The sequence below is a fragment of the Pantherophis guttatus genome, chromosome 5 (genome assembly GCF_059756535.1).
Source record: "Pantherophis guttatus breed Tessera chromosome 5, ASM5975653v1, whole genome shotgun sequence".
Classification (NCBI taxonomy): Eukaryota; Metazoa; Chordata; class Lepidosauria; order Squamata; family Colubridae; genus Pantherophis; species Pantherophis guttatus.
In genome coordinates, this window is record NC_142067.1 from 115,276,220 (window position 1) to 115,299,013 (window position 22,794).

The window sequence follows — 22,794 nt, forward strand, 5'->3', positions numbered from 1 at the left end:
GATGGAAATGTTTTCTACTTTCTGAAGAAAAATACTCAACATTATTCTACAAAACTTCTTGTCTCAAAATCACCAATTTTGCATCTTCTTTTAGTGTAAAAACAAATTCCACTTCACAGAAAAAGCACACAAAACTGTACATGTATCTGTCTGCATGTGAGTGTGTGTTACCTGTGCTACATACAGTTCCATACCAGAGGTGGGTTTCAGCAGGTTCTGATCAGTTCTGGAGAACCAGTAGCAGAAATTTTGAGTATTTCAGAGAACCGGTAGTAAAAATTCTGACTGGCCCCACCCCCGTCTATTCTCTGCCTCCCGAGTCCCAACTGATCGGGAGGAAATGGGGATTTTGCAGTAACCTTCCCCTGGAGTGGGGAGGGAATGCAGATTTTACAGTATCCTTTCCCTGCCATGCCCGCCAAGCCAAGCCACGCCCACCAAGCCAAGCCACACCCACCAAGCCACACCCACAGAACTGTAAAAACAGTAAAAAAAATTGAAACCCACCACTGATCCATGCCATTGCCTCTGCTCCCTGTTGTTGGTTTTTTGCAAAGGCAATTTTCTCTTAGAGATTATAAGCCATTGCTAACTACATAGCAATAGAATAGAGAAATGAGAGAAAGAATGAGCTACATAGAAAGAATAAATAAATTTAATCATTAATAGAAATCTTCCTGCTACTATTTCCTTTTCCTGCAGAATGGATTTTTAAATATTAGCTTTCACCCAAGCATGGTTTAACCTTGCTAACAGTGAATGATTATAGTGATGGCTTTGTCGTAATGATGGTTTCAATCAGCCTTCTAGGAAACACTCATAAAGTATCAATTGTCTCAGAGTAAAGACAAAGAGCCCAATGATGTCTTAACTGTGCATTTGAGGTTAGCTTTCCAGACTCAGACATGCAAAATCATTATATAAAAGCACACTTTAAGAAGTAGATTGAATTTGCTATTCCAAGGCCTTAAAGACTTCCTAATTCCATTCTGGAAGAGTACTTCTGCTCCTGAAAATGATTAAATGAGCAAAATCATTATTTTCTTGAATATATGAGGAAAGAGAGAGAGATGATAGATTTTTTTTAAAATTTGATTTACATGCCGCCCTTCTCCGGAGACTCAGGGCGGCTTACAGTGTGTTAAGCAATAGCCTTCATACTTTTGTATATTTATACAAAGTCAGCTTATTGCTCCCACAAACTGGGTCCTCAATTTACCTACCTTAGAAAGGATGGAAGGCTGAGTCAACCTTGAGCCTGGCGAGATTCGATCTTACTTTAATTGCAGACAGCTGGTGTTAAATTACAGTGCTTCTGTCTGTTGAGCTAAACCAGGCTCCTGATGATAGATAGATACCCTGTTTTCCCCAAAATAAGACATCCCCTGATGTTAAGCCCAATCGGGTTTTTGAGTGCATGGCAATAAGGCCAAGTGCTTATTTCAGGGTTCAAAAAAATATAAGACAGGGTCTTATTTTTGGGGAAACACGGTAGAGAGACAGAGACAGAGACAGAGATAGAGATAGAGATAGATGGACGGACGGACGGACAGACAGACAAACAGAGAGGTGATAGAGAGATAATATAGATGATAGCTAGGTAGGTAGGTAGATGATAGATTTGGCAAAGAGGGGGGCGGTAGAAAGGCAGATAAATGTAGCAAGACTTTTGGTTGATTGATTATGTGCTATCAAGTCATATCGACTCTTAATCCATTTGTTGTTGTTGTTGTTGTTGTTGTTCATGACAGTCTGTGCCTAACCTGGTCTTTTAGGTCTTTCAATGCTACACCGATGTGATTGAGTCCATCCACCTGCTGCTGGTCAATCTCTTTGACTTCCTATTCAGCAACTTGGCTATCTTTTTGATGAGCTGCCATCAAGTTGCTTTCAATTCCTAGTGACCACATAAATAGACATTTTCTATGACGATCTGTCACTGACTTTCAAATCTACCAATGGTGTACACTTCATCTGTGTAACTGAGTTCCTCCATCTTGCTGTTGGCCATCCTCTTCTTCTCTTCCTTTCCACCTTTCCGAGCATGAGGGACTTCTCCAGAGATTTAGGTATTTACATAATGTGTCCAAAGTAGGATAATTTGAGTCTGGACACTTGCGCCTCAAGTAACAAACTCTGGGTTGATTTGTTCAATAATTTGTTTGCTTGACTGCCCATGGTATTCTTAGGAGTTTTCTCGAAAACCAAAATTCAAAAGTGTTAATATTCCATCTCCCCTGCTTTTTTTCGAGGCCCAAATTCTGCTTCCATAGATCACAGGCCATACCATTGCTATCATTATTCTGATTTTTGTCGGGAAACACCTCACAGCAAAACTTACTAGATTGTAAACTTCTGGGTTCCATTAAGTATGGCGGATAACCAAATGCACATTTTCTTAGTGGAGAAACTTTCCCTATGGAACTTTTTTCTTTCCCTTCCCTTCTTTTCTTTTTTTTTTTTTCCCCCTTAAAATTCATAAGAAACTTTGCAGGAAGAATAATGCTAAAAGAGGTCAACTGCATTTTATTCCATCCTGTTCATCTCCAGCAGTATTGTGCTGCCTGTTCCAATCAGTTCTTAACAACTTTGCACTCAAAGCATTTTGCCAGCTGACACCCACATTATGAAGTGAATGAAGCTCACAATGGGGAATCATTTGCAGAATCAAATCTTTGTTTCTCTCCCTCCAATCTCCCCAAATAGCAGACAACATGGAGGTCAGTTTATTGCCAGGCAAAAGAAATCAAACATTTTCTAGAGTTCCCTGCCAGGGAGAATCTTTCGCTCCAATCATTAACCGTGGCTTTCTTGGAAACAGTCATTTTGTCTTTGGGAAAAGTGCAGCGCTGTCTTAAATTATCCATAATAAAGGCCATTTTGCATATTTTAGATTTAATAGAAATGCAAGTGTGGGTATTACAGTCTAAACTACAGGAATGCACGAATCTTGAAGTGGATATCATGGCTGGGCACATTTGATTTAGAAGATGTGTTTTGGACCTTGTGCAAGTCAAACAGAGCATCTCTCTGCTGTTCCTTAAAGTGTGTGTGTGTGTGAGTGTGTGTGTGTGTTTCCCAGCTTCACAGCCCTTCTCTGGGAATGCACATCCCTATTGGATAATCCCTTTCTCTCCAATTTAGCCATATGTGTCACAAAGCATGGTTGCAATTCAGCTTCTCATCCACCATACAGACTATTTCCTTCTCTAGTTTTCTCCATTTACACATAGTACAATCAGTGGTCAGTATGAGCACAAATTGGACGAATAACCTACATGATAAAATGAGTTTTTTTTCAGAATATTAACTGCAATGCGTGCACAAGGCCACCCCTGCCACGAGACAGAGAGAGAGAGAGCCTCTGTAAAAAGATGGGTGGTGGAATGTTGGTGGTGATTTGTTCTCCAAGCTTTCTGTTCAGCTTCTGAATGTTTCGTCACCAGGCTAGGAGACATCCTCAGTGGGACTTTGGTTGAAGCACCTTTTTTTTTTCAGTTCTTTACCACTTTTATTGAGCTCATGTGGTCATGTGACTGGCTGGTTATGCCATGTGACCTGTCAAAACTGGAAGCCACCTTTCTACTTTTGTGCCTTCAGGCTTCAGGCCTGCCACAAATTCTACTGTGGGAAAATGGGAGGGGAGATGGTATAGCGTGAAGAGGATATGTAGTCAAAATAAAATTCTTTTTGAAAAACTCAAGGCCATCGTGCCCTGCAGCTGTGCTGAGAAGAATGAGGAGATATCTTCTGTTCCGGACAGTACCTGATTGGATGTGTGGTAGACATGTGAGAGAGAGGCAAAATCTTGAACTTTCTTTTGGGTGTGTTACTTGGAACCCTAACATTAACCCGAATCTCTCCTAAAATGATTTACCAGCTCCCCGGATCCCGGGGTGCTGTTTGGGGTCCTGAGCCCCAATACTGACCCGAAACCGGGCAGCATGAAGACTCAGGGAAGACAGAGCTGGACAGTAGTTATGGGAACTGTGTGACTGGCTGGTAATTGTGCATGAAGGTCACCTAGTGAGAAGATGTTCGGTGCTGCCGTTGGTTGGTCATTCGATTGATATGGCTCATTATGGGTTCATAGGCTGGCTCCAAATTGACATGTTTGTAGATAGATCCATTGGTTGAATACCAGACTTTGATGAATTCATGTGCATGGCATGTGGTGGCAACTTGCATATTAGAGGAAATACATGGGCATTCCAATACATACTCATAATTAACTAATGCCACAGAATTCTGGACCAGTCAATGTTTCCATGTGACCTTCAAGGACAGTGATAAATGATATACATTGTAGTAGCCTATACTTGAGATGATTAAGACATGGATGACTTGAGAAAGAACTTTTGAGTTTTTTTTAATGGCTTTCACCAGTGAGTCCAAAAAGATCCCAAATTATATATCAGTTCTGCCTGGTAGTCTGCACCTCCATTCAGAATTAAAAATAGAAAATCCCTGTGGTAGAATTCTTCCACCTGGAATTAAGTCTGTTCATCCCTATTTGACCCTCACAGTCTTCAGATCCTCACAGTCTTCAGACAAAACTTTACATTTGTCAGAGTTTGTTGCAGCAATCAAATCCAAAAAGCACACACAGGTAACTGATTCAGCAGGATTCATTAACTTCTCTTTATATACAATAGAAGACATGAAAATAAATATACAATACCAATGGCTGATTCTTCCAAAGTGGTAGTAGTTACAAGCAAACACAGGCAGAGGAGAGAAGAGTTTCAGTTTCAATTCAGCAGACTAGTTTCAGCTTTAGCACAGACTCAGAGCTACAGAACTAAGCCCCGCCCAGGCTCCAAACTGTTTCAGCTCCCATTGGCTGACCTTGTTACTAAGCCCTATTCATTGGCTGACCTTGTTACCATGTCTCTGCCAGTCATGAATACATTGACAAAATTTGGTTGATCAGGACTTGCTGCTGAGTATCATGTCTGTGTTAATAACACTTAATCCATGTAAACAGGTGAAAACATTCAGTAGCTTCATGTAAATATTAAACTAGAGGTACAAAAGCTTTAGAAATGCATCCAGAAAGATTATGATTGCAATGTTGACAAAAACACTGTAGAAAGTATTATCAATCATTCATTCTGCATGATCTGGTTTTATGAGAGGATTAGTAAATTCCCTATATTAGCAATAGCACTTAGATTTATATACCACTTCACAGTGCTTTACAGCCCTCTCTAAGCGGTTTACAGAGTCAGCCTCTTGCCCCCAATAATCTGGGTCCTCATTTTACCCACCTCGGAAAGGATGGAAGGCAACCTTGAGATATAATAGTAAATATTCTTTACATTGATTTAAGTGCAATAGGTTTAAGCCAATATGTAATACCGTTTCCATGGAAATATTCAAAAATTGACTTACGTTTTTGTTCAAGTGCTATTCAAGATTTGCAATTATTCCAAAGAAAATGTCCTTTTTCATGCATCAGTATATTTCAAAGTATATAATGCAGATTATTGGTCACATTAATAGATGACTGACAATACTTATGAGCCTCTGGGGAAGTATACATTTTAAAAGGAATATTACCTCAGGAGAAATATTAGTCTATGCTAATATAGATATTTAAAATAAATTGATGAGGGTTTTTTCCACAGAACAGTCAAAATCCACGTTCTCTTCTTTAGAGTTAAAATTTTAATATGAAAATAGAATGGTAATTTTCCTGATTTTCTATAGCATAATAAACCATGTAATTAACATTTAAAAAAATAAATAAAAAGAAAGGATTATGTACAGATGTGGGGCCAATTGCAGACTTATTATTTGACACTTAAATTTTGGCTTGTTCTATTGTAGGAATGCTACCAATATCAACAAATACATTAAGAGGCACTACTGAGGAATTAAAACAAGTTGATCTTTACACTACTGAGAACGATCATTATATTATTCCTTTGGAATAATTCTCCTTTTCAGATGCTGAGCAAAATGCTTGGGTGATGAAGTGCTGGCTGGAAATGGGATAGCAATTTTTAAGAGGGCAATTTTTAAATTATATTTTAAAAGAAAGTATAATTTACCAAAAGGAGTACAATTTGCCAAAAACTGTTCAATGCCAAAGCTTCAGTTATATCTCTTGTTTGGACAAATTGCATTGGTTGCTTCAGAAACCCCTCTGATAAAGGAAGGAAGGAAGGAAGGAAGGAAGGAAGGAAGGAAGGAAGGAAGGAAGGAAGGAAGGAAGGAGAAAGAAAGAAAGAAAGAAAGAAAGAAAGAAAGAAAGAAAGAAAGAAAGAAAGAAAGAAAGAAAGAAAGAAAGAAAAGCAATTCAGTTTTATAAAATTAAAAACTGAATAGGAACAATAGACAGGAAATTTGGAATAGAGAACTACGGTTTCCAATATTACAGAATCAATGATCTCAGGTTTTAAGAAAATTAAATAGTTTTTTGTGAGCTTAAAGTATTACTTCACAAACTAATTAATGATAATTCTCCAGGTCTATTGGGCTCTTCAATGAATATTTTTTTAAAAAAAACATTGGTTTCAAACTTCTTATGTTAAAGAGATAGCAGGTACATTAGCATATATATATATATACCAGATTTTTAGAAAGATGCTAAGACAGTATGTTGCTAAATCACATTCCAATCACATGGAATGTGTCTATTGGTGAAAATTTTTGAATGTATGCTTGTATTATTGCCTGAAAGATAATTTTCTCTGGATAGACATGTGTGTACCAACCACTACTGATCGACTTGAAGAAATATGTGTTAATTCTTAAATTTGGAGCTGTTTAATGAAACTAAGGAAAGATTAGAAATACGATTAAGACATAGGTGTGATATCGTAGCAATTCTTTAGATATAAATATTGCTGGATTTGTATTGTTGTGCTTGTTCTGGCTTTTGTTTCACTGTTTCTTATATAGTGATTTATTTGCAGGTCTACACATTGCGTTTTTCTTTTCATGGTTAAATTAAAACAATCAGTCTTTATTTTTAGGGAATAGTTCGCTTATATTCAGTACCTGAAATGGGAAAGCTGCATCACTTGTATCTTTGTTCCCATGCGCCATAATATTTTGGATGATCAGACCTTTTGGGATGTGGTGGCTCAGTGGCTAAGATGCTGAGCTTGTCGATCAGAAGGTCGGCAGTTCAGTGGTTCGAATCCCTAGCGCCGCGTAACGGAGTAAGCTTCCGTTACTTGCCCCAGCTTCTGCCAACCTAGCAGTTTGAAAGCACATAAAAAATGCAGGTAGAAAAATAGGGACCACCTTTGGTGGGAAGGTAACAGTGTTCCATGTGCCTTCAGCGTTTAGTCATGCCGGCCACATGACCACAGAGACATCTTCGGACAGCACTGGCTCTTTGGCTTTGAAACGGAGTTGAGCACCGCTCCCTAGAGCTGGAAATGACTAGCATGTATATATGGGGGAACCTTTACCTTAAGGATGACAGATTTTAGGACGCATAATTCCTCCTCTCTTCTACTTGATGTAGGATCAGAGAAAAGGGACTTTTTGTACTGGCCCTAAAGCCAGATTCATTTCTATGTGCAGAAGTTCCCCCTGCGAGTACTTTGTCCGTTTACAAAAATATTGTTTATTCCTCTTTATCTTCCACCACTACAGAACTTATTATTGTATTCAGGCGGTAAGCAAGATTATTATTTTTTTGAAGGGAAGAGGACATATGAGAATTGGGGAAAGCTATAGCTGCATAGTGACTGCAGCCTGAATTTCTCCCTGAAGTGCCATAGAAACATAAGTCTTAAGTCTCCTCTGAACAAATCTATAACAGAAGGAAATTGTTTTTAAACAGTGGTAAAGAAAAAAAAAATCCTTGTTGTCCACCAACAAGGAACAACTAGCTGAGTTGCTAATTTTGTTTGCAAGCAAGTTGTTCTGCCTTCCCAGTGAAAATGGAGCAGACGGGCAATATCGATACCAACAGTAAAGCATGATAATTAAAAGTATGAAATAAAATCCCAAAATAAAATATATAGAGCTAACAATATAAATAGGGAGGGTGGGAGGGAGGGAGGGAGGGAGGGAGGAAGGAAGGAAGGAAGGAAGGAAGGAAGGAAGGAAGGAAGGAAGGAAGGAAGGAAGGAAGGAAGGAAGGAAAAAGTGTGAGACTAAATTAAGTCCTTACTATTCTGTGGATGCATAGGAAACAGTGTAGCATAGTATTTGTAATACTAGTATGATTGCAATGGACTGGTGCTGATTTGGGCGCCTACTACTATTGGCACTATCTTTGCTTTCTTTTGCCACAGTCGTTCTACTTATATTTACAGGTCTTTATATTTTTGTATTTTCTCGAGTCCTTCCTCTTCTATTCTGCTCACTCCAGGTACTGCCACATTTCTTTTTCTTTCTTTCTTTCTTTCTTTCTTTCTTTCTTTCTTTCTTTCTTTCTTTCTTTCTTTCTTTCTTTCTTTCTTTCTTTCTTTCTTTCTTTTTGACAATTGCTAAATCTGGGGTGTTGTGTAGAAGATGCTTCTCTGAATTCTCAAATCCCAGAGCACTTTGTTGTCTTTGTTTTTTATTACTTTATCTGTTTTGTGGTTCCACTAGTCCTGGCTTGCAGGCGTTGGAAGAAATGTTCATCTGGATTGAGTTCCAAGTGGGGAGAAAGACACTGGAAACATGGAGGCTGCTTGAAAAGATGGTTTAATGGTGAAGCAGAACCACCAAGCATGTATGATTCTGGGTAGCTGACCACATGGAGTGCAGAGAGAGAGATATTTATACCTCTCTTGGGCCTTGCCTTAGAGCTTCCTGTTCCTGTGCAAGAAATGTATCCTATTGGTTGTCAGCAGTGGTGGGATTCAAGTATTTTAACAACCGGTTCTCTGCCCTAATGATTTCTTCCAACAACCAGTTTGCCAAACTGCTCAGAAAGTTAACAACCGGTTCTCCTGAAGTGGTGCGAACTGGCTGAATCCCACCACTGGTTGTCAGACTCCCAGGGGGCTATGCAGGGGTCCAGCTAAGCTTGTAGGCTGTCTGTGTCCCAGGCTTGGTTGAATCTTGCTGGGTGATGATGTAATGAAGAGGCTTGTGTTCTGAAAGGCTGTTGGGCAATTCCTATTATAGCTTAATGGCTTTGTCCTGGTTTGGATCTTGTGCGAGGGCTAATCCTATCACCCTGGAGCTGGAGCTGAAGGCCTTTTGTCTTGTAGATAAGATGGCCCAGTCTTTCTGGGGCTATTAACAAAGGTGGGGGCTGCTTTCCAAGAGCATGTTTCTCCTTTTCTCATCCAAGGAAGTATAATATTCTGCCTTTTTAATATTTCCTAGAATATTTCATTCTTCTAGGAGAGGGGTGGGTGCTAACTTTCCACACAGACAAATAGTATTTCTTGCTAACACTCCAATGCACCATTATTACCACTTTGTCATGTCATTGTCTGTAGTCAGCCTGTGCAATTTTCTTGAGGTTTTGCTAACTGTATGATGCACTGTTTCTTTTCAGAGGTGGCATTTGTTCTTAATGCTTGGTCTTAGGCAGTCAGCCTCTCCTTTCTCCAACTTTCCTGGCTCTTATCCATCATCAGATCTTGTTATCTGCTTTGTCTGCTAGTTATTCTTGCCTTGCCTTGCCTTGCCTCTTTTCTATTCTTCATTTCGTCTCCTTGAAGGCCAATTTTGTCTCTTCAGTATTCAGTAAACCTTCATGGTGTATCTTCTTCATTGTCCTTCAGATACTCTTCTAATTCCCCCTTTTATTGTTCTTTTTCAGTTGTCTGGTGCACCTGTAACATTCTCCTTAGTAAATCAAGTCTTACCAACATCTGTATGGATGAATTCATTGTCATTATTTTCTTATCTTTCTATCCAGGGCTTTTAGTTCTGCTTGAGTCCAGTCCACTATTCCAGATGTCTATCTAATAATTGGAGTGGCCTAGGTGTGAAGAGTCTCCTTGAATGATTCCTCTCTTGATATTAATCTCTCCCAGTCTATCACCATTGAACACAATGTCTTCCATTGTGTAATTGATCTTTGCCCAAAGTCTTTGATGTTTCCACCAACTTTTTGTATTTCTAGACTGGGTGTCAGCAACCTGTGGCTCCAGAGCCTCTTTGGGACCACTGCTGTGGCTCCCTGTCGGGTGATCCCACCACTGGCTAGCCCTGCCCCTTGCCCTCTCCTCTCAGTCACTTCTTGCCTGTCCTGAGAAGGTAAGGACAATAGCAGGGGATGGAGAAGTGGCCAGAGCAGAGACAGAGAGGTACAGAGAGAGGGGGAAAGAGAGAGACATAGAGAGATACAGAGAGAGGGGGAAGAGAGAGAGGGAGGGAGGGAGGGAGAGAGAAAGAGAGAGATCAAAAGGGTTTTATGGTTCCCGGTGTTTTTTAACAATTGGTTCAGTGCCCTAATGATCGGATGAGTAGGCATGGCTAGGGGATCATGTGACTGGTGGAAGTGAGTGACGTCAAGTTGGCCACGCCCACTCAGGTTTTGTGGCTCCCAGTGTTTTCTTTTCTGTGGGAAACAGGTCCAAATGGCTCTTTGAGTGTTTAAGGTTGCAGACCCCTGTTCTAGACACTCAATTACCCAATCATGTGACAAGGAGTTGAATGCCATCTTGTAAGATTCATTAATGAATCCAAGATTCACTGAAGTTGGTCTTACAGTTACATATTTCTGATAACTAACAATCTTGCCATTCCTTTTTTTAAAAAAAAAAAAATCATTTCATCCTGTCTGAAAATTGAAACTTAAATTATTTATTCTTTTAAGGGACAATCTTTGCTCGTGCGCCAATTTTATAATGTGAAAAAAAAAAACCAATTCAGTTTCATAATCATTAAGTCTGTGTTAAGAAAGCTGGTAGAAAACATTCTATCATATTGATGTCTCTAGGGTTCACTCTCTCTGGTGGCATCTCTTGAAATTTGACCAGTGGCACCTTGTGCTTTGGCTGAGCAAAGAAGCAGCAGCCAGCAGGCTACATCTAGCAAGTCTCAAGGGTAAAGTAAAAAAGTAGAAAAAAGAATTGTAACTGAAGGCAGTGAAAACCACTTTGTGTCATTGCCAAGAAGACACCAAGGATCAGTTTCAGCTTGAAGGAGATTTTGTCTTGCTTTCTCTTGTTTTTGTCTTGGTTTTTAATCCCTTGAGGCTTAGAAGAAGAAATGGGTCCTAACGAAACCAAATGTAAATGTTATATAATGAGGTTTAATGAATCTCTCATTCCTCTGCTCCAGGGGTGGTACTTACTTACCTTCGCTACTGGTTCGCAAATGCGGCCACCTCTGTGCATGCGCAGGACCTTCCGCACATGTGCAGAGTGTCAAAAACAGGATGTGATAATGTCCGGGTGGATGGGCAGAGCCTCCCGCAACCACCACTACCGGTTCGCCCGAACCGGATAGAACCAGCTAAATACCACCATTGATCTGCTCCTTATTGCTGATTATGTCATATTCCTCAAATGTTGTTCTTTCATGTATAGTTCATTATTTGGGCTTTAAAAACATGGTCACTTCTTAGCCACCCCAGGGGACATGTTTTATCAAGAAGAAAACAGGGATAGGAATAATTTAAAAATAAGGCACTTTGGGGAAGAAGGGTTGTAATCCCAATATCCTAATATCCCAATATATAATCCCGATATCCTAAAGCTTCTTCTCTGGTAATGTTGTACTACTAACTAGAGCATACAAAACATTTGCTAGACCAATTCTTGAATACAGCTCATCTGTCTGGAACCCACACTGCATATCGGACATTAATACAATTGAACGAGTCCAGAGATATTTCACGAGAAGAGTCCTCCACTCTTCTGCTCGCAATAGAATACCTTATGCCACCAGACTTGAAATTTTGGGCTTAGACAACTTAGAACTACACTGACTTCAGTCTGACCTAAGCATAGTACATAAAATTATCTGCCACAATGTCCTTCCTGTCAATGACTACTTCAGCTTCAACCACAACAATACACAAGCAAATAATAGATACAAACTCAAGGTAAACCGTTCCAAACTTGATTGCAGAAAATACGATTTCAGTAACAGAGTGGTCAATGCCTGGAATGCACTACCTGACTCTGTGGTTTCATCCCCTAACCCCCAAAACTTTACCCTTAAACTATTTACTGTGGACCTCACCCCATTCCTAAGAGGTCTGTAAGGGGCATGCATAAGTGCACCAGCATGCCTACCATCCCTGTCCTTATATTCCTTTTTACTCTTACTCTTTTCATGTATTCAAATTATGTTTATGCTTTTATCTGTTATCTTATATATGCTTGGCAAAATAAACTTAAACTTAAACTAATCACTCTCCACAATTGCCGCCAATTTTCCGATCAAACTTAATGCTTGGAGCTCATATGGAGAGATTCCAAAACTGTAAAATCTAGGATCAGTTTGCCAATGAAGGCCTGTTTCTTTCTCTCTTTTTTTCCCCTTGCTATTTCAACCCTGCAGTCTACTGTATATCTAGAGCTTCTCCCGCCTACATGAGTGTAATACCTTCTTGTATACATTGCTATTCTCTTAATATGCATTTCTTATTTTATTTTTGCCTCTCAACCCTTCTGGGCTAGCTGTCCCTCTGTGTATTCTCTGTTCAAACCTGGCACATCCCACTATAGGTCTCCATCTCTATGGGTGTATATATCTGTGTTTTAAGCTTTGGAGATTTTCAAAGAGACTGGTCGGTCTTCATTTGGAGGTGTAACTTTGCCATCTAGTGGAACCATAAAGCATAACAACAAAGGGCCAACATTCCTATTTAAATGAATAGTAATTAAATGAACTGGTGGTCACATATTTAAATACTTGTATGAGTTTATATATTACACTGAATAACAGAGGATTTCAGGAACAGACAGAGGTATTTTTAAAAAAAGTATAACCATGAAACTATTATTCTTCCCATGTTTTATTTTATTATTCTATTTTATTGTATCAGAGCTAGGATTATCAGTTAATGCTCAAGACTGTTGATCACTTTGCTGCATTATATGTAAAGAACAGTATTCCAAGGAAGAAATAGAGATGTAAATCTCCAGGATTGTACAAAAGTAACATATTGTTATGTTGTCTAGGTGCAGACACTAGACAAGGGACATCATTGGATGGGGGGGTAGTTGACTAGGGTTCCTTAAGAAAAGAAATAGACAAGTGTTGGTGATAGGAGATTCATTGCTCAGGGGAACTGAGTCAGCAATTTGTAGACCAGATGATCAATCTAGGAATGACATTGCCATAGGTGCAAACCGGGGGGGGAGGGCTGCTGGGGGTTCGCAAGGGTTCAAGAAAACCTCTAGCTAAGAGTCTGTACAGTTTGGAGAACCCTTAAATCCGACTCCTGGCTAGCCCCACCCACCCTGCACCTCCTCTCCCAGGAGTCCCCACGTGGGCTGTTTTGAATGCGGGTAAGTGCAGGGCATATGTGGAGGCTCGGGGAGGGCGAAAAACGGGCTTATTGAAAATTCAGAAGGTCCAGAGGGCCTCCAGAGCCTGGGGAGGCCATTTTCACCTTTCTAGAGGCTCAAGGAAAGCCTCCGGAGCTTGGGGAGGGCAAAAATGCCCCCCCACCGTGGTGCAGGTGGCTGACTAGGCCATACCCACCATGGCCATATCCACCCAGCAACCGGGAAAAGAACCCCTTCTAAAATTTTTGAAGCCCACCCCTAATCCAAACAGAAGAAATATATGAACATTTTGCTAATCAGTGTGCAAGAAGCAACAGTATTGGGGAACTTTAACTATTCTGACATCAACTGGGAGACAAACTCCCCACCAGTGGAAGATTGAACAGGTTCCTGACAAACCTAGCAGACAACTTTGTCTCCCAAAAGGCAGAGAAGGGAACTAGAGCGAGGATGTCAAACTGGCCACACCCACCCCAGGTCTGTGAAGGAAAAAAAAACATCGCAAAATATCACAGGATGGCAATATGACGCAGTGAGTTTGACAGCCATGAACTAAAGGGTCAGCTACATTGGAGTTAACTCTCATGTCAGCTTTGGAAGCCATATTAACACCGGATTCTTGAACACTGACATCTTATAAACAAAGATGAAATGATGGAAGCAGTTGAAGTTGTGGGAACTTTTGGAGAGAATGACCATGTCATATTGGAATTCAACAGGCAAAAGCAATAGAACAAAGTCAAACTATTGTGTTAGATTTTAAGACAGCTGATTTCAACAAATGTAGAGCCTGGATGAACATCTTAAAAGGGAAAACAACTCAAGAAGCTTGAGAAACTCTAGAAAATGAGATTATATCTGCAAAGAGGAAGTCAGGAAAGCTAAGACTCAGTATAAACTAAGACTTGCAACAAATGTCAACAACAGTATTAAAAAAAAACCTTCTTTAAAGATGTAAAAACTGAGAAAAAAAGTCCTAGAAGTCCTAATGGACACCCACTTTGCCAGCAATATGTCAAAAAGTCATTCAATCTTAGGTTGCATCAACAGAGGGATAGAATCAAGGTCGCGTGAAATGTTAGTACTGCTTTATATTGCTTTATACTGATAAGACCACACTTGGAATATTGAGGAAAATTTGGTCAGGGTGATACAAAAAAGATGTTGAGACTTTAGAAAGGATGTAAAAAAGAGCAACAAAAAAGATCCGGGAGGGGAGGGCTAGAGGCTAAAACATATGATGAATAGTTGCAGGAACTGGATATGTCTAACAAAGAGAAGGACTAGGGCAGGGGTGAAATGTAAAATTTGTTACTACCGGTTCTGTAGGCATGGCTTGGTGTGTGTGGGGGTAATGTGGGCATGGCCAACTTTTTTAAAAAAACTTTTCAAAGCATTTTTTCTACAACATCTTCAGCTGAAAAAATGCTTTGAAAAGCCTCTGCAGATCAGGCAACTCATCTGGGATCGTCAGAGGCTTTTCAAAGCATTTTTTTCTGCAACCTCTTTGGCTGAAGTGGTTGCAGAAAAAACGCTTTGAAAAGCCTCTCTGACGATCAGGCAACTCAGCTGGGATCATCAGAGGCTTTTCAAAGCATTTTTTTCTACAACCACTTCAGCCAAAAAGGTTGGAGAAAAAAATGCTTTGAAAAGCCTCTGACGATCCCAGCTGAGCCACGCGATCATCAGAGGCTTTTTTTTTTACTTTTAAAAGCATTTTTTCTGCGGAAGAGGTTGTAGTAAAAATGCTTTTAAAAGTTTAAAAAAAGCCTCTGATGATCGTGCAGCTCAGCTGGGCATGGTGGGAGGGCAGGAATTTTTACTACCAGTTCTCTGAACCACCCGCCGCCATCACTACTGGATCGGGCGATCCGGTCCGAACCAGGAGCATTTCACACCTGGACTAGGGGGTGACATGATAGCAGTATTCCAATATTTGAGAGGTTGTCACCGAAAAGATGGGGTCAACCTATTCTCCAAAGCACTTGAAGACAGGACAAGAAACAAAGGATGGAAACTTATCAAGAAGAGATCCAACCTGGAACTAAGGAGAAATTTCCTGACAGTGAGAACAATCAATCAATGGAATGGCTGGCTTCCAAAAATTGTGGGTGCCCCATCAATTTCTTCTTTGTCCTCCAAGGTCCTTCCAATTCTATTACTCTGTACTCTAATCTGTATTCTGTTCAGCAGGTATATTGACATTCCCATATTATATTAAACTATAGTACTGTGTTTCCCTGAAAACAAGACCCTGTCTTATATTTTTTGGAACCCCAAAATAAGTGCTTGGCCTTATTTTCGGGGAGGTCTTATTATTTTGGGGGTCATGGAGCAAGATGGGACTCCTCTTGCCGTATTATCTGATTTCCAGCTCTGTCTCCCTAACCCTAACCAAAGGAAATGGCGGGGACTGGCTGCATATGCGTTTAAATATTTTCAGGGAGGGCTTATTTTCAGGGGGGGTTATTTTAGCGCATGCGCTTAAAAGCCCCATTGGGCTTATTATCAGGGGATGTTTTATTTTTGAGGAAACAGGGTATATACTATATTAAAAGGACTCTGAAACACTTCCACTCAATTCTTTCCAATGAAAGTAACAATTATCTTTAAGATCAGCTTGATAAGTTTGTTGTTAGCTAATTTCTGAGCGTTTTCCTTACCTCCCTCCCTATTATAAGATGAAGTACCTCATTGTAAAAGTCCTTACATCTGCCATTGATCATTCAGTGGACAGCTTCCCTGAAATTTTGTTTCACTTTGTAGCTTTCCAAAGCTATCCAACTCTTCATATCAAAGACACAAAGAAACCCAGGAAATTAAAAGGCTAATTAGCAGCAATACAGTTCAAGACAACTTAGCAGTTAATACTTATAAGTCTTTTACAAACTTTGAAATAAAAACATAGACTTAGAGAAATATGACTACTGGAAGCAGAATAAAGTAACATCTGGAGGAGTAGAATTTGAAGTAGAGAATATGAACTAGGTCATATGAAAAAGAAATAAGATACTTAATTATTCACATAATTACAGCAGCACAAATAGTTTTCACCCAAAACTGGAAAAACAATGACATCAGAAGACAAGGTGATTAGAAAAATTATAGAGTGTGCGGAAATAGATAAGCTCACAAAGGGGATACAAGAAAAAGATGAAACAGAATACTACTTAGTCTGGGAGAAATGGTATAAATGGTTGAAGGAGAAAGGAGAAAAAAGGGGGACAAAAGAAAACTAAACAATGGTTAAATTAGGTGGAGGAATATGGAAACAAATGGGAAGATATAAATTGTGGAAAGGAAACTAGGTACCTGTTTATGTTAAAGGTAAATAAAATATTTAGATTAAGAGAATATATTATAACGGTATATATATATGATATACTAGAAATATATGTATAAAAGATATATTAAGATAAGAAAAAGAAAATGTATAAATATGGATTACTGATGCGAAGATGTTGAAAAGAAGATGATGTAAATATCTGTTTTTGTTTGTTTATTTTTTGGCCCGGTGGGCCCGGTAGGCCCGTTTTTCGCTCAACCCAGGCTCCAGAGCCTTTCTAGGAGACTGTGGAGGGTGAAAATGGCCTTCCCCACCCCCACAGACGCCCTCCGGAGGCTGGAAACAGTGTGTTGGGCCCAGAATGCCCGAAAATCAGCTGGCTGGCGCACACATGGGTGCTGGAGCTGAGCTCGTGTGCCCACCGATAAGGCTCCACGTGCCACCTGTGGCACCTGTGCCATAGGTTCGCCATCACGGAGCTAGACCACAGCAGTTTGATTCAATGATGTGTTCCAAATAATCTTTTTGAATAAGATACAAATGGCTCTATTCATTCAGTGTTCAACACTATGGTTTACTAATCATAGTGCAAGGGTTCAGGTACTATTCTAAGCAATGAACCCCCTTGCTCCTAAAAATCAATATCCTATAGTGCAATATGGTAGATAAACCCATGAAAATTACACATGGCTCTTCAAAAGTATTAGAAAATAGTGTAGCTAGAGCTGGGCTGCAAATATCCAGAAAACTAAAGTTTTCTGCTCGCCATTAACTAATGTGGCCAAAATCTGGCAGCCTAGAACAAAACTTCTGTTCTATTTTGATTGGAACACACACAAAAAAAATGAGATGACCCTTTTTGTGTAGTTGGGGATCTGCTGCTTATTTTGCTAAGAATTGAATTGCTGTATGTCTAAAATCCTTACAATATTAGAGCTTAGAAGATAGAATAATAGCATTGCAAGGGACCTCAGAGGTCTTTTAGTCGAAACCCTGCTTGAGCAGGAGACCCAGTGGTGGGTTCCTCCCGGTTCGGTCCGGTTCGGCCGAGCCGGTAGCGGTGACGATATGACGTCACCGAACCGGTTCTTTCCCTCCCGCCCTCCCACCCCCCACGTTATTCTTACCTTTTATTTGGTCCCACCCCCAATCTATTGCTGCCTCCTGAGTCCCAGCTGATGACTAGAGGGAAAAAAACTGTTTGAACTCTTGCCGCAGGGCTTCAAAGGGCCGTCCTACAGCTGATCAGTGTTAAAAGCAAACAAATGAGTTGAGTCGTAAGTGCGAGGACTGGTTGTAAGTGCAAGGACCTTCCAGAAATGACTCTGACCAGCTAGCCACGCCCACCTAGTCACATGACCTCCAAGCCACACCGACAAAATAAGCCACGCCCACAGAACCAGTAGTAAAAAAATTTAGAACCCACCCCTGAGGAGACCCTATACCATTCCAGACAAATGATTGTCCAGTCTCATTTTGAAAGCTTCCAGTAATGGAGACCCACAACTTCTGAAGGCAAGCTATTCCTTTGGTTGATTGCTCTCACCATTAGGACATTTCTCCTTAGTTCTAGGTTGCTTCTCTCATTGGTTAGTTTCCATCCATTGTCTTCCCTTTGGTGCTTTGGAAAATAGTTTGATCCTCCCCCTCATTTTTGTGGTAGCCCCTCAAATATTGGAGCACTTCTGTCATGTCTCCTCTAGTCCTTCATTTCACTAGATTAGACATATCCAATTCAGTGATGAAATTCAATTTTTTTAACTACCGGTTCTGTGGGCGTGGCTTGATGGGCGTGTTATGGCTTGATGGGCATGGCTTGGTAAGTGTGGCAGGAAAAGGATATTGCAAAATTTCCATTCCCACCCTACTCTGGGACCAGCCAGAGATGATATTTGCCTGTTCTCCGAACTACTCAAAATTTCTACTACCAGTTCTCCGAACTACTCAAAATTTCTGCTACCGGCTCTCCAGAACCTGTCAGAACCTGCTGGATTTCACCCCTGACCCAATTCTTGTAACCATTATTTCCCAATTTCCTGCGACCATACCCAATTTCCTAGAATCGTTCTTCCTTCTGTAACCATCCTCTTTCCTTCTTCTCCTGTAACTGATGTTGCTTCTGCTTTTCTTCTATTACTTCCTTCATTTATTTTATTTAAGGAGAGTGGGGTTTTTTTGTTGATGGCTGGGTAACAAATCAATCATTGGACATGATAGAGCTGCTTGGTTGTTGGCCAAGGAATACTGCATGCTTCTATGGACCTCAACCCACCTGCTAAATCAGCTAAGACAGAGCCAGCCCACTTCTGGAAGTACTGAGTAAACAGTGTGCAGATTTTGCAGCTGTTTAGCCTAAAGGCTGTTCCATTTACACATATGCAAGGAGACAATCATTTAAGAATGGCTGGAGGCTTGGTTTGACATTTGTAAAATTATTCCTTGGGAAAGAAAATACTTTACCTGACATTGAATTAGCAATATAAAAAAAAAAAATCAAAGAAACATCTCAAAGTCAAAGATAAACTTCTTATAAGAATATGAAGCATCAATTAAATAATGAGACACTGTGATTGATCCTTATTACACTACTAATATTTGGTTGTCAAGATATAAAGTCAAATCTAGTTTTAATCAGTGGCTTTCAAAGTTTCTACCTTTACACAAATGTCATTTTTTTTTTTCCTCACCCTAATTCCATGCCAGGAAAAACAGGCTTCTCCTGTTCCTCTGCCTCTCTGCTGTCTGACTCTGGAGGCTCCGGAGTCCACGCATCACTCCCAGATGACCCTGGCCCCATCTCTGCCTCTGATGCAGAGCCCTTGTCTGGGCCTTTTCCAATCTCCAGGACTGGCCCATGTTCCTCCCCAGCCTCCTCAGTGCCAGCTCCGCAGGCTGCTGGCGGACCACAACAAAATGCTTCAGAGTAGTAATAAAAACTACCGGTTCCTTCAAACCGGGATTTCCAATGATCATGCATGTAGCCTGATGCTTTGACTTGTCCCACTGATTTTAATGAGTGGATTCCTTGATCATTTATAGCTTAAGAGAAGCTACCTTAATGAACAGAAGAGTAGTGTTGTTTTCATGTCCAAAGCCGTCTCCTAAATCATGGTGAAATCCTGGTGAAAGTGTTCACAGCTGCACGTATTAAATACAATATTTAATGTGTATCCTTCACTGTTCCTCTTGTGGATACCTTGCAAAATATTTTTAATCAAACATGGATAAGATCTTGAAGAGTTACAGAAAGAAACTTGACTGTCTTACATGGATAAGAAGATCTCCAAATGAATTAACCAGCAAGAACGCAGATTTGACCACCAATTCTAATTGAAAGACTCATTTATCAAAGCACACATAACTTCCTCTGTGTTATTTTTTTTTTTTTTGTCCCCGGGGAAATAAACAATGTTTTGGACAATAGGTTATGAGTTCATTTTGGGGAGTTTTTTCCTCCTGGGAGAACTGAAAAAAATTGGTCCAAAAATATAGTCACACAGTTCTTTCAGAGGTCAGATGAGAAATAGGGTTCTTTAAAGAGTCAGCAGCTGCAGTCTTTGGCGAGCCACTTGTTTTGCTGTGACCCTCTGTTTGTCCCTTGGAAATGCTTAAATAATGAAGTATGCAAGACCTGCTATGAAAAATGGTTCGGTATAATGAACGATGGAGGTTAATATGCACAGCAGGCCATCCAGCTGCAACAAAAGACAAATAAAACAGAACATGCAAATTAGATCAACTCTTTGTTTTTTTCCTAACACCCTGAGCTCTTAGCACTTGGTAGTGGGAGCATTTACTTAGCCATGGGCTGCGCACATGTAACCTATGCAGTGGTGAAATGCTACCGGTTTGCACCAGTTCGGATGAACCTGTAGTAATAAAAACTACCGGTTCCTTCAAACCGGGATGATCAGTTGTGCCGTGCGATTTAAAATCCTGCTTTCTAGTGAATCTAAATTGTGTGGCACAGCTGATTCCCCCCCCCGCGCTGTTCTACTTACCTTCCCAAGCCTCCTTTAGGTGCATATTATGCATGCCCGTGCATGCAGCTGTTGTGGCCCGCCAGCGGCCTGCACGGATCGTGGCTGATCCCGATGACGAGGAGGCTGGTGTGGTGTTGCACCAGCAGCCGGCGCAGCCGGCGCTCACATCAGACAGCAAGGAGGCTGAAGAGGATGTGATGCCAGAGGCAGAGACTCAGGGCCTTCAGAACCTCCAAGAGGCTCCTTCAAGTGGAGAAAGCAAAGTGGAGGAGCCTCTCCTCAATGCTTGAGCACGCAGGGCTTCCAAAAGGCAGGGGTGGCTACTCAGGAGGAGGAGGTCTCCTCGAGAGTAAGGCTTGAGGATAATTGGCCACTCCCTTAGCCTATTTTTCTTTTTAATGGTGGTTGTCTTCCTTCCTCTGAGACCATTTTCTTTTCTTTTTTTTTCTCCAATTTTTATTTATAAGTATAAACTAAACAGAACAATGAAACATACAAAACATAAAAACATATAAACATCCATTTCAATACATGTCCAGTTTGTCGCAACTATAATATACATTTCTCTTTGTATTTTGACTCTTCCTTATTTGGTCCTTCCCTTTTGTCTATCTACTATTGATCTTTGTTGACCTACGTCTGTTCTTTGTTTCCATCATATTATATTTGGTCATTTTGTTTCCTTCCTATTGCTTCATCTCTTTCCTATCTTTCAACCAACTATACCACTTTTCCCATACTAAGTAAAAGTCATGTTCTTCCCTATTTTGTAATTCCTTTGTGAGTCTAATTCCACACATTCCATAATTTTATTGATTACTTTATCTGGTGTTGGTATATCACTACTCTTCCAGTGTTGCGCGTTTAGTATTCGTGCTGCTGTTATTAGCCCTTAGCCTATTTAAGTCACATGCCGTTAGTACGTTTCTTGCTAGAAACAACTCGTATTTCTTATCAGAGTACTTTGGTTTATCATATCTTGTTTTCTGGTTGCCAACCTTTGCCGGTCTTATTTATTCAGAAATCCGGAGCTGGGGCAGAACAGCAGCATGTGTTTGGTGCGCACCGCACATGCATGCACACGCATCACACATTTGGTGTGCATGCGTGGCCAGCAAACCAGTAGCAAACCGGTTCAGATTTCCCCACTGAACCTACGTCCAATAAAATCAGAATTCAACTGATTTTGCTGTAGACCCAAGAATCAATAACAATTCTTTAAAAAAATCAGGGTTCATTATGACTGTCAAACAAGCATTATTATTTTAAAGTGCAGAACTGTACATATGTACTGACTATCCTCAGGATGAACGAGTGCTGGAATTTATACATATTTTTTAAAAAAGCTAAAGCTAAAAATTTTAAATAAATTTACATTGTCCTGATTTGTTTGCATCCAATTTATACACCTGGATCCCACCCCACTTTGTAAAGCAAGCAAGGAAAATGTTGACATGCCAGAACTGGATGATTGGGGGGCGGGGGCTGTTGTAATGGAGACAGAGGTAAGATATTAATTTATATGAATGGGACAGATGAGCAAATATACAATGATGTCCACTCTTTGTGACTCAAAATACAGGTGTCAAGATCTCACATGCATCTCACATCATTTATCTTCACAGAAGTGACATCCATAAATGGCATGGTTATGCCTACCTCTCTTACAAACATAATTAACAAGTCTAGTGTAAAATGGATTTGCAACTTTCCCCTTTTTGAGTTGATGTAAATAATGCTTGTATAAAACCATGTTGATTTGAGACTTTTCTTGGTCATTGACTTATATCTTTCTAGATAAAATGCATTTTAAGATGTCACCAATTCTTAATGCAATGGATAAATAAACATGGATAGCTTTAAAAAAAAAGGAATAAATAAGAATGATTTAAAAAAAAACTGCTTGAAATAGGCTGGAAAAAATGTTGCGAAGTCCCACAGATGTATATCCAATGCAATTAAGAGATGTATGAAGAAAAAAAAAGTGAAAGGAAAATGGGAGGAAAGAGGATATTGACAAGAAAATAAGAGATAAGGGAATGACTGCTAGTGGAGAGAGAGAGAGAGAAAGAGAGAGGGAGAGAGAGAGAGAGAGAGAGAGAGTGAGTTGCAAAAACATACATTAAGTAATCCAGTCACTGGATAC

At 40.2% G+C, this 22,794-nt stretch overlaps 1 long non-coding RNA gene across 2 annotated transcripts in view; it reads right to left on the reverse strand.

The window, feature by feature from the left end:
• Positions 1–21,755, reverse strand: part of LOC148113560 (uncharacterized) — a 27,254-nt gene extending 5,499 nt beyond the window's left edge. Inside the window, exons 1-2 of one of the 2 annotated variants that reach the window (XR_015728326.1) lie at positions 20,667–21,755; positions 19,720–20,360 (exon numbers count right to left, since the gene is read on the reverse strand). This is a non-coding gene — a long non-coding RNA (uncharacterized LOC148113560). Of the gene's footprint in view, positions 1–19,171; positions 20,361–20,666 lie in introns of those variants that run through there. The other variant, XR_015728325.1, reaches the window with a different exon arrangement.
• Between the last annotated feature and the right edge of the window lie 1,039 nt (positions 21,756–22,794).